Source organism: Lynx canadensis, chromosome C2 (assembly GCF_007474595.2).
Source record: "Lynx canadensis isolate LIC74 chromosome C2, mLynCan4.pri.v2, whole genome shotgun sequence".
NCBI lineage: Eukaryota > Metazoa > Chordata > Mammalia > Carnivora > Felidae > Lynx > Lynx canadensis.
This window is the reverse complement of record NC_044311.2, coordinates 86990985-87004234: the sequence shown is the minus strand read 5'-3', so window position 1 is coordinate 87004234 and position 13250 is coordinate 86990985. Positions and strand designations below refer to the sequence as shown.

Here is a 13250-nt window from a genome sequence, read left to right as displayed (position 1 = left end):
CATATGGGGCTCTGCACTGACAGCATGGAGCCTGCTTAGGATTCTCTCTCTCTCTCTCTCTCTCTCTCTCTCTCTCTGTCCCTCCTCTCCTCTCTCTCTCTCTCAAAATAAATAAATAAACTTTTTTTAAAAAATCATACAAAAAATGTAAAATATCATAATGAGGACTCAAGGCAAGAGAAAGGATTTGTATGATTAGCTAACTAAAAAGCCAAAGTAAACTTCACAAACATAAAAAGAATCAAGGCAACCATTGTTATTAATATGTTACAAAGCCCTTTGGTAAATAATAGTAATACTAATATATTTTACCTGTATTTCATTTGAATACATACAACAAAATCTCTCCATCTGCCTTATATAAACACCTTTAATCAAATGTGTAAGGCAGTGTTTCCCAATATTATTTATCCATGCTCCATTTTAAGAAATACAGAAATCTTAACCTCGCTTCGTCAGCATAGTGTAGTGATTAAAAGAGTTCAGGCCCTAAAGTCAGATTACCTAAATATGAATCTTATCTCTACCACTTATTAGCCATGAGAACTTGGAACAAATTCCTTAATCGTCAGAGTTGCATTACCTAACAAACGAGGTTCAAATGGAGTAATCCATGTAAAGCCTTAATCGGTGCTTGGCACACAGTAGTGCTTGTACATATTTTACATTTTAATGTAAAAATATGGTAAAATATTAAATATGCTATATCTCCTGCTATATATCTCCCACTCCTACCCCATTTAAGAACTACTGTTGTAGCAAGAACTCTTCTAGAGTCTGATCTTTTTTTTTCTCTAAGGTTATTTATTTGAGAGAGAGAGAGAGTGTGTGTGTGCATGTGAGCAAGGGGCAGAGAGAGAGGGGGACAGAGAGACTCCCAAGCAGGCTCCGTGCTGCCAGCACAGAGCCCAACTTGGGGCTCTATCCCACAAACTGCGAGATCATGACCTGAGCCACAAACAAGAGTCAGACATTTAACTGACTAAGCCACCCAGGCGCTCCTTCTAGAGTCTGATCTTAAGCTGTGATGAAGAAAGAAATATTACCACCACTACTACTAACAGTGAGCACTTACATAACACCTGTATACCTAAATACTTAAAAATATTTAAAACTCCCTTAATTTCACAATCCTTCGACACAGTTATATTGTTTTTTAACACTATTTTTACAGATGAGAAAACTGAGGCACAGTTAAGGTCACATAGCTAGTAAGCTGAGAAGCTAGGAATCAGATTCAGTCAGCCTGGCTGCAGACTACACAGCCCTAACTACTATAGTATACAATATGATACAATACTATACTATACAAGAAGGTACCTGATAACTATCTCTAAATATCTGAATGCTTGTCATGTTGGATAGAGCAAACAGTTGTTCTGTGAGAGTCGAACAAAAAATGGATCATTGGTTGGAAGATGCAGAGTTATAAATTTTAACTAAACATAATAATAACCTTTTTAGGAACAAATGAGTTATCTGAAATGGGACTGGGTTACCTCAGGAGGCATTTCGTTTTGGCACACCAGGACATTCGAGCTGAGGTTGTGTAGAAACACATTTATTCCTTTTGTTGGTCATTACCCTGTTAAAGTCCATTTTGGTTGATCTTTTTGCTTATTCCAATCTGTTAAAATAATTTCAAATTTTGACTGCCATCTATAATATTAGCTATCATAATTTTATGTAGTCTGTAAACTTGAAAATGTTTTTATGTCTCCATCCAAGTCACTGATGAAAATATTGATCAGGATTGATATATGTCATCATATGCCAACATGACATACCACTAAATCCTTTCCCCCTTGTTATGACCCACTCTTTCTTAATGTTTACTTATTTATTTTGAGAGGGAACACAAATGTGCAAAGGGGGGAGGGGCAGAGAGACAGAGGTGGGGAGAGAATCCCAAGCAGGCTCCCAGCCAGTAGCACAGAGCCTGACACAGAGCCCAATGTGAGACCTAATTCCATGAACTGCGAGATCATGACCTGAGCCAAAATAAGATCCACTCTTAATACTCTAGGTTAATACAATATAAAACATGGCAGAGTTTATCTTTAGAAAACAGAATATAGAATATATTTAAAATTCTTAATGATTAGGGTATTCAATCAGATGTAAATCTGTTTCACTGCATTATCACACAATCCATATTTCTCTATCATAATACCAAAGATTACGATGATAATAGTGATGATGATAATTATAGCTAACACTTATAGAATACTTTCTATGGCCAAGAACTTTCAAATTCTGCATATATTAAATAATTTAACCCTCACAACAATCCTATAAGGTAGGTAATACTATTATCTCTATTTTGCAGATGAGGAAATTAAGGCACAGCTAAGTCAAATGACTGACGTCACACACCTAGGACAGGGCAAAAACAGGATTTGAACCTAAGCATTCTGGCTCTAGGGTCTGTGCACTTAACAACACTATGCTACCTAGTATATAAAATGGTCATATATGAATTTAATCAAAACCACTTATTATATTCTGTCAGACAGGAATTTACTTTCATCTTTCATAAACAGTGGGCTCCCTTCTTACTGGGCATATTGATGGCAGACTACTCAAGAACTCTAAGGACTTGTTTTGGTTTGGGCCAAAACAGAAGAGTAGCAAGGGCGCTAGACTAGGAATCATATTAAACTGGGATTTAATTCTAGCTCCTTCTAGTACCTTAACTCGAGGTTACGGTAAGTCCCTTGATTCTAAGAGTTTCTTCATGTGATTAAGGAAGGCTCTATTAAAATGTACTTAATTTCTAAGTCATGCTAAGGGTTAAATGAGAAATTAGACTATAAACTCCCTGATGTAGTGGAGATCTGCTGTTTGTCTTCCCACTGTTCAACCCTCCTGCTCCAAAAAGAGCCCATTTTCATTTGGAAACTCACTTTCATTTGGTCTGTGTAAGCTTCAATCTCAAACCCTAGCATCAGATAACATGTGCCCTAAACCAATCAGCACATCACTTTCCCCTGGCCAGAGATTGGGGGAGGAAGGGAGAAGGGATTGGCAGTAATAGGTGACCTAAGCCAGTCCAATCAGAGTAAATTTAGAACTCACCAGATGGGAATGCTTGGACAAAGATGATCACTTCTTTCTCTGTGGATGTGAACCTAGAGACACGGCTTTGGGAACCATCCTGTGACAATCCAGTGCCCCATCCTATCACCAGGAGGAGAGCCTCTTTTGAAATTGTCAACACAGACACAGAGAAAGCAAGCTAGTGATGGAGAGAATTCAGATCCTCAACTGTCTAATTGTGCCAACCAATACACTCCCCTTTTGCTTAAGCTAGTTAAACTGGGTTTCTTATCACTCGAAACCACAAAAATCACAATTGATGCATCCAATACCTATCAATGAGCTCTGGCACAGAGTAGGCGCTCAATCACTATTTAAATAAATATACTAAGTATAGAAAACCACTCTGAAATTTTGAAAAGCACTTTCTTTATACATTACTGTTCTGTTTTGATGGAAAGGGGTCAAGTTCTTGTCAGTTTATAAGTGTACCAAAGATGAAACAACGCAAGTCCCATCCTGTTAAAAATATTTTTTCCTTATCTGCCCACATTATTCCTTTTTGCATACAGTTCTTCTGTTTTCTAAAGATGATTTTTGTGTCTTACATTGTATTTTACATTATACTTTACACTGAACATTACACATTAGACTTAAACTCAGGTCTTAAGATCCTATGGATTTGGAACAAACACACCTAATACTTTTGGTGTTTCACATAAAACACTTCTGTATCTTATCTCCTTAGGAGATGGAGAACACGAAGGTCACAGACATTCCATAACAATAACTCTAAACGAATTTAGAAATCATAGAGATTAACCCTCATGCTTTTCCTCTAGAACTACTACTACTTTTTAAATTCTGACTTTATAGATTTCTGAAGAAACCATTTTTCACTGGCTCTCTCAGACCATCCCCATCCTCCCTCACATCCACTAACCTATACACCACAGAAGCATATAGAATAATTTTATAATTAGTGCCTTATTAGGAAAAAAAAAAGAGTTCTTTTAGTTATCAATGCCTTACTGGAAAAAATTACCAGTTCCCCAAAAGTTACAACAGATGCCTGCCAGGACACATCAAGTTTGCTATTGAGAAAAGGCATGTGGGAGGATGAAGACATACTGAGGATAGTAAATACATGTTGGCTTTTAGTTATTAAACTGAAACTTTGCTGCATCTAAAGCCACATCACCTATACCACATTCACAATCGCCCAGTAATTGAATACCTGCAACAGTGAGGAACAATACTTCCCAAACTCTTCATTTATGATAACTGCACCTCTGTAATCAACCAACACCATTAAGTAAAGGTGCACATTCTTTCTGGAAAAGGTGGCTTTAAAACATCTACATTCCAGAAGGAGAAAAAAATACATACACAGGCTGCCTTAACATAACAGGTTGTCCAGAAGGCAATAAGGCAGGGAAAAGAACCAATATGGTATAAGATCAAAATGGGGATGGGGAGTGGGAAATTACCTAATATTTTGCAGGTGGATTCTGGCTTCCAACCATAGCATCCACATTAAGCTGGGATGAGTGAGAATGAAAGTAGCTGAAGATAGAATACATAGCCTCCCTTACGAATTCATTGGTGTGTGCCAACACTTCCTGTTTCTTTAGCGGTTTATCCTACAAAAAATTTCTTTGTCAAAGGAAGCCGACAGCGAGAGTGCAGCATTTGTAAGGCCTCATTTTTCCAATATTGCTACCTTTTCAGTCCCTAGATTAGTCACCTTATCTTAGTCAAATTCTCCATTCATGCACAAATTCTAAATATAGACAACTGCCACCACCACCAGACCACCACCAAGCCTATTAAATGAATTAGTGTCTCAAATTGCTTTCAAGATACAGAACGTAGTATTTTGCCTGTAATTTTTACTCAGATTCACAAAATCTGGCTCCATTTCTGCTGACTCACCTCCCAGTACACACTGCTTGTCTTGTTCTTCAATGTTCCAATAAATGCCTGCTTGGATGCATCAAATTTGCTACTAAGAAAGTACAGAGAAGTGGAAATGTGTGTGAGGTGGGAAGGGTAGCAAGGAGAAGATTCTGAAGATAACTCTAGTAAAGCATTTTTTCCAATATGTACCCTAAGGCAGACAAAATCTGGGTACTGGCATGCATATGCTTGTGTTTTAAAGATGAAAGGCTCCTACAAGTGCAGCTTTAAGGACTCCCACTCAATCCCTTCTATTCTACTTCCTTATTGTTAACAGATCTAGTAAGCACTCCAACGTGAAAGAGGAGGTAGATTCTGTTTCCTAACCTATGCAACAACCTAAGTAATAGCAAGTTGCGATCACATACATTCTTCAAGTTTCAAAAACTGAATTCAAATTTGCCAGAGTACTACAGAGAACTATCTGCAAAAAGAGGAAACATGAATTTTTCCTTTGTATTCTATTCCTGCTACTCCCATCTCTGGGACAACATTATCTTCCTCAGTAAAACCATATGCCCAGTAATGGTTTACTTTTTACATTATGTTCAGTTACAAAGCTGAGTAAGCAAGCATACTTTATATTTGGGATCTTTACCTGCTTCTACCATTGTGGAGCTTAATAAAGTGGTGCTCTTTTATTTTTTTTAATGTTTATTTATTTTTGGGAGAGAGAGACAGAGCACGAGCGGGGGAGGGGCAGAGAGAGAGGGAGACACAGAAACCGAACCCGGCTCCAGGCTCTGAGCTATTAGCACAGAGCCCAACATGGGGCTCAAACCCATGAACCATGAGATCATGACCTGAGCTGAAGTTGGACGTTTAACCGACTGAACCACCAAGGAGCCCTGATAAAGTGGTGCTCTTAAGAGGCAAACTCTGAACTCCTAGGTCAAAGTGCATCTAATACTCTTGGCATTAATCACTTCACCTGCTGTACATTCAGGCCTTTCTGAAGAATGCAGTCATGTCATCCCTTATATAAAGGCCTTTGAAGTTAGAGAGAGGGTATGTCTAACCCATAGTGGGGAGGAAGAATTGGATTCAAGAACCAGAAGACCTCCTAGATCAGGAATTAACAAAAAACAGCCCACAGGCCAGAAATGGCCCACTGCCTGCTTTTGTAACTAAAGTTTTATTGGAACACAACCACGCCCATTCACTGATGTACTGTCTATGCTGCTTTTGTGCTACAACTGCAGAGATGAGTAGTTGCAACAGACACTGTATGACCTATAAAGCCTAATATTTACTATCTGGCCTTTTACAAAAAAAAAAAAAAAAAAAAAAAAAAAAAATCCAACTCTTATCCTAAATGAAGATGGAGCCAGTTTTATCAGTAATTTGGAAGAAAATCCTACCTAGATTATGCAAACAGCTGTAAAGTAGAAGTTAGTGCTAGGAATATGATTATTTCAAGAAATTGTACTATACCTTTCTGATACAGGATTACTGCAGTTTATATCACTGACCTGTATGTACTACTACACTATATAGAATAATAAGTCTTAAGTATGCCTGATGTAGGAAATGCCAAATGAAAAAGTAAATGTCACAACATAACCTACACTGACAGATTAGTTTTAAACCAGAGCTCAATGCTATGCCTCAATATCTGAAGCTTGTAAATTGCCACATCTAAGATCTTATCTTTGAACTTGATCTCTTCTCTTTAATTTCTTCAGAGAAACCTTTTTTTCAACAGACAATGAGTGGGTACTTACTCTGTGCCAGACCCTGGGTTCTCCATGGAACAAAATAAAGCTTATATTTGGACCTGGCCATATAATAGAACTTTTTTGGAAAGAGATTATCCTAAAAACCACAAGGAACGCTTGTAATAATTCTTACGGTTGAACAATTTTGCTCCACCACTTTTCCACTACAAGATTCAGTAAGTAAACACTGTATTTAGATTCTGCTCTTCCTAGAGTGAGTTATAGAATTTATATCTCTAAGGCAGGGTCTACAACAGATTCAGGGAGTCTGGGTTGGACCAAAAAAAAAAAAAATCATATCTTCATTTTTACTAACCTCTGGCAAATTCACCACTTCCTTCAGTTATGAACATAAGCCACAACAGTAACAGTAGACTTTGTTACCAATTGAAATCTTAGATATATTTAGACATTATACTTATTACAAATATCTTCAAATATTGTTTAAACATATGATCATTTTGGGGCGCCTGGGTGGCGCAGTCGGTTAAGCGTCCGACTTCAGCCAGGTCACGATCTCGCGGTCCGTGAGTTCGAGCCCCGCGTCAGGCTCTGGGCTGATGGCTCGGAGCCTGGAGCCTGTTTCCGATTCTGTGTCTCCCTCTCTCTCTGCCCCTCCCCCGTTCATGCTCTGTCTCTCTCTGTCCCAAAAATAAATAAACGTTGAAAAAAAAATTTTTTTGAAAAAAAAAAATTTTAAATGATCATATGTTTATTTATTTATTTATTTTTTAAAAAAAATTTTTTTTTCAACGTTTATTTATTTTTGGGACAGAGAGAGACAGAGCATGAACGGGGGAGGGGCAGAGAGAGAGGGAGACACAGAATCGGAAACAGGCTCCAGGCTCCGAGCCATCAGCCCAGAGCCTGACGCGGGGCTCGAACTCACGGACCGCGAGATCGTGACCTGGCTGAAGTCGGACGCTTAACCGACTGCGCCACCCAGGCGCCCCATCATATGATCATTTTAAAGTAATTATGGTTAGGGCCACCTGGGTGGTTCAATTCATTAAGCGTCTTAGGCTCAGGTCATGATCTTATGGGTTTGTGAGTTTGAGTCCCGCATCTGGCTCTGTGCTGACCACGCAGAGTCTACTTGGGATTCTCTGTCTCTCCTTCTCTCTGCCCTTCCCCCACTCATGTTTTCTCTCTCTCAAAATATATAAACTTAAAAAAAATAAAGTTATTATGGTTATAAGATCCATTGATAGTAAACATTTACTATGTTAATAAAAAGCATATATAGCACTGTATCACACATATTAAAAACATTTTGATAACTATATTTCAACATAGTTTCCTTTATAATTATATTTTATTTTTTGCACATAAAAATATTATTCCAAAAGGGAATACACAAGGCTTCACCATACTGCCAAAGGCGTCCATGGCACAAAATGATTTAAGATTTCTACTGTAAAAAAAAAAAAAAAAAAGACTTCTACTTTAGGGCCAGAAAATAAACAAGGATAATCACATCTAAGGTAATTCCCTTTAGATAAGAAAAACCACCTAAAAAAAAAACCAAAAACTACCTGCTTTCTGTTAAGTGCTACACATACCATTTGTTCTCTAGCATACAGCAAAGACCATATGTCACTATTTTTTTTTTTTTTTTTTTTTTACCAGCCTTCACTTCACAGCTGGTTTGCAAATAGTTGTGAATGTGATCTAACAGCCAGGGGTTCCCCTAGCTCATTGGCAATCACTCTAGTACAAATATAGAAAGCTTCAAACCAATCTAACTTTTAACAAGAGAGTTATCCAAAAAAGGATAAAAAGACAAAACAAAAACCAAAAAAAGCCAGCTATATAGCTATCTACTAATCTTGTTTGCAAATAGTAAAATACAAGCAATGCAATTATTTATGTTAATGAGATAATGCATGTAAACAAACCTAACCCAATGCCAAATATTTGTTAGAGACTCACAGTTCTTTTTTTTCCCCCCTTCTGGAGTGGAGCTTTGGCACATACTGCAAAATAGAGTTGTAAAAATGTATAGTCCCTGAATTTACTGACTCAATTGTAGAAGAGGGAGTTCTCTATTAGCAGAAGCGCCAAAAGATCTGACTTCAGATCAGAGTTATGCAAATACGTGAAAATCATAAAATTACAATTATTACTAGATATTTTTGTCATTACTCGTCATTAACAATAGCAAATTATTATTCTTGCTTTCTCTATAAATATTTTATAAATTAATTCTTATCAGCATTTATAACACAGAAAAATTATTCAGCTCCCTAGGGCAATGATGTCTAACCTAGAGATTAGACAGTTCTATAGGGGAATCATGAATGGGGTCAGGTGGTTTACAAATGCCATGAGATTGTATACAAGATTTGTAAGTGTGCGTATGTTTCAGATTATTAAAGGATTGTTTAAGCAGACGAATAGCAACCTCTGCCATAGTTAGAAAAGCTGAAACAAGAAAAAGCAAACAATTCTTCCCATACTCACAGAGTGAGTCAGTGTTAACATCAGATAAAGTAACCTGGGATTTCTGAATCCAAGGCTCTGACTAGATTATTTTCCCTAAGGGATCACATATCCAACGAGAAGGTCCCCAAGAAAAATAAAACATCAACTGTTTATTGGAAGAGAAACCATAGGCTAAGAAAAGAATAAAGTTCATTCCTTATCAATCAGGACATAATACTGGTTTTTGAAGGGAATTTGCAAAACAGCCTGGTCAAAAAGAATCCTTTCATTCAACAAATACAAAGGACCCCAGAGGCAGTAGTGCAGTCCCCAGGCCTAAATGTCTTCTCTTCTAAGTCAGTTACCTTGAAGCATATAAAACTGACCCTTGAACAACACAGAGATGAGGGGCACTGCCCCCCAACACACACATGTTGAGAATCTATATATAACTTCTGACTTCTCCAAAACTTGACTACTAATAGCCTACTGTTGACTGGAAGCCTTACCAATAATATAAACAGTTGATTAGCACGTTTTGTATGTTATATGTATTATATACTGTATTCTTACAATAAAGCTAGAGAAAACAAAATTTTATTAAGAAAATCATAAGGAAGAAAAAATACATTGACAGCATTGCATTAATCGGAAAAATATCCACGTGTACGTGGACCCACGCAGCTCAAACCTGTGTTGCTCAGCCAACCATATTTGGTTACAGAAAGAAATTCTTGAGTAGTTCCTTTTAGTTATGTAGAATGTAAGCCAAGTAAACATCTAATGTTTTAGAAAAAGGTGTAACTAGCCATTTTTTAGCTAAACAAAGGCATTATTCACAACTCACTACCACTCAAGAATCTTTCTGAACTCCCTTCCTGTATCACAAAGTGTATATGTATAGGAAGTGGGGGTGACTATTAGGTTATCAGATAAATGCAGTGTCAGATAAAGTAAAATTACCTCAAGTTTCTTCTATTAGATTTTTTTAAAAAACCACCGGGTGGTACAATCAGTAGCACCTGCTACAAAGGTTTGTAGAGAGGGGGTAGTGAAATTCACTTCAGTTCATTTCATCTGCATCACCAGCCACCCTCACAAATGGGATCAGCAGGAATAAAAACAGCAGCTAAAACGTTACCCACAGCATGGTATCATTTCCAGTATGCCAGTCTTGGCCTCCAGTGCACAAATCACTGAGCTGGACAGCTAAATATATCAAAGCCTCTCTGGTATGGTATTCCAGTCACCACTGTTGACTTTCTAAGCATCATCCTTTCTTCCCCATCATGGTCACCATCTGTTTACCATTGATTACTGGACCAATACCATTCTCAACTAATATCTTTTTACCAGCAATTCTCGGTACTTACAGAATCACTAAATGTCAAGATTGAAAAGGGCCCTGAAGGCCATATCTCCCTACTCCCATTTTATTCTTGGCAGAATGCTTTCTGTCTCTGTCTTCAATTCCCTTCCTAAGCCTTGTTCCTACCCTCCTCAAAGCTTCCTCTTTCTCAATGTCTATTTCTAGCAGTTTTTCCTATCACAAACCCCTGTATCCTCACTGCCTCTGTAAATACCACTGTCTCTATTGCAAAATGTGAGTTCTAGTTCTCCCAACTGAGATTGTGAGTTTCAGTCCTCCCTCATAACCGGTCATCTCACTTATATTTGGGAAGCCTTTGCCCGTTAAGTCAATCTGATGGAGCCTATGCCCCAGCCAGAGCCAGTCTTTGCACATCCAAACAGTCTCCTAAACATAGAATCATGGCATTTTAGGCCTGAAAGAAAAGTCAGAAATAATCTGGTCCAACATTTTTAAAACATTTGTACTACATTTCATACATTTTAAGATATATGAAATCCATTGGACATCATAATCTCATACACGGATAACTGAAACAAGTTTCATGAAACAATACTTACCCTCACTATGTGAACACACTGAAAATTTCTATTGTATTCCATTTTTTTTAAATTCAGGTGCTATCCACTAAATGGACTTCACAACTCAATAATAGGATGGAATCCACAGTCCGGGAAATATTAATCTAGTCCAAACTTCCCATTCACTGATGAAGAAACTGTAGCTCAGTCCTGAGGTTACGTTTCCCAGCCACAAGATGTTTGTCCATAAAATTAAACTCGGGCCTGATAAGTCCCAGACCAGTGTTCTTTACACTAAACACCTTCTCTGCCCAGTCATGACCACCCAACCACACCCAGTGCCCAGACATAACCCTACAGTACCATGTCCAGTCACTGAGCCCACACTGCTGTCCAAGCCAGCCCCTCAAAGTTACTGCTGGTCGATCCCCCTGCGGCCGTGCCTTCAGTTCCCTTAGATCAGAGTCCCCTCACAGTCACTATCCATCGACCAGAGTCTCCTCCAAGTCATTGCCTCATACTTTCTCAATCGTAGTCCCTTCGCAGCCTCTGCCTCGCGCTCTCCGAGGTCAGAGTCCCTTCGCATTCACTGCCTCTGGGTCGCACGCTCCTCGCAAGCAGCTACATCTCGGTCACAGTCCCCTCGCTGTCACTGCCCCTCTGGGTCACAGTAGCCTCCACAGCCCCTCCTTACACTCCCTTCGCTGTCACTGACCCACTCCTCTTTCAGTCAGTCTCCTCGCGGTCCTAGCCGCACAGTCTGTTCTCTCAAAGACAGCCGCAAGGATCTGCACACACCGGGTCCTCACCTGCAGTGGTGAGGTCACGCTCCCCCTGGCCCCCGTCCCGTCGGATTTCTCCCAGGCGCCGCGTCACGGACAAGGGAAGTTGAGGAGGTTGCGGGGAGACGCCCGGGAAAGGCAGCTGACGGAACAGCGGGCCGGAAGTCCCGCCTACTGCCCGCCCTCTTGTCAATCCGACCGCGACACTTCCCTGAAAACCACGACCCCTGACACAGTAGTTCCGCCTCCACGGAGGCCCTTGGGGTGGCGTGGCTGAGCAGAAAACTCCAGACGCTAGAGACGAAGTGACTAAGGGTCAGGTTCCATGCGGAACTGCAGTTTGCGGTAAAGACGCCTCCTCGCGAGGAGATACGACTGTGAACTGTCGCGCCTGCTCCCTGGCAGTCAGTCAAGATGCGTTAAGCCGGCGGCTTCCCTTTCGCCCCGCTCCGGGCCAGGTTCCTCCGGGGAGGACCTGTGTGCTCGGTCTCCAGCGTCTGGTGCAGGGCAGATGGCCGTGACGCCTTCCACCGGAGACCCCTGGGCGACTGCTACAACACGGCACCACCTTTGCCCTACTCGGTCTTGTAGGGAGAATTCGTGTCCGGCAATCAAGTCCTGTAGTAACCTGTAGCTGGTCCCAAAGCTGTTTTTCCTCCTGTTATTTCTGACCCAGGTTGGCTCACGGAAAAATGATCAGTAGGAATCAACCGAGGGCTAGTTGAGCAGGAGCGGATTCAAGGGAGGCCAACTGGTAGGAAATCACATGTAGGAGGGTATCTGGTGAAGAAAAACGTTTTCCTTTGCTAAAATGAACCCTTGGAGGGGTCCCTTGATTCCACAGATGTAAGGCAAGTATATACCCAATGTCATGAGAGAAGAATGTAAAAGAACTTTTTGATGTATTTATTATTTTTTGTCTACATGCTTGACTTGAAAGTGGCTGAGAAGTGGGTAGAGACTTACGCCTCTGCTGAGGAGCCTCCAGGGAGAAAGAGGATTTACTGTAACCCTTTCCCTTTTGAATTTCAATTAGTTATTTGAACATGGCCTACAGACTAAGGTGCTCCAAATAAGGACTGACTGCTAGCTAGAAAAGACATCAGGAACTACAAGGAAGGGGGCGCCTGGGTGGTTTAGTCCGTTGAGCTTCCAACCATCAGGTCTTGATCCCCCAGCTCCTGAGTTGAGTCTGGGATGGGGCTGTAAGCTGTCAGCATGGAGCCGCTTTGGATTCTCTGTCTCCCTCTCTCTCTGCCCCTCCCGCACTCACACTCTCTCTCAAAAATAAATAAACATTAAAAAAAAAAAAAAAAAGTAGGGGCGCCTGGGTGGCTCAGTTGGTTAAGCGTCCAACTTCAGCTCAGGTCATGATCTCACAGTTTGTGGGTTTGAGCCCCATGTGAGGCTCTGCGCTGACAGCTCAGAGCCTGGAGCC

At 40.2% G+C, this 13250-nt stretch overlaps 1 protein-coding gene across 2 annotated transcripts in view; it reads right to left on the bottom strand.

Moving 5' to 3' along the window:
* PCYT1A (phosphate cytidylyltransferase 1, choline, alpha) overlaps positions 1-11980 on the bottom strand; it is a 47128-nt gene extending 35148 nt beyond the window's left edge. The window contains exon 1 of one of the 2 annotated variants that reach the window (XM_030328722.2): positions 11840-11980. The gene's annotated coding sequence lies outside the window, so the exon portion shown is untranslated. The remainder of the gene's footprint in view (positions 1-11839) is intronic. The other variant, XM_030328724.1, reaches the window with a different exon arrangement.
* Positions 11981-13250: the final 1270 nt, after the last annotated feature.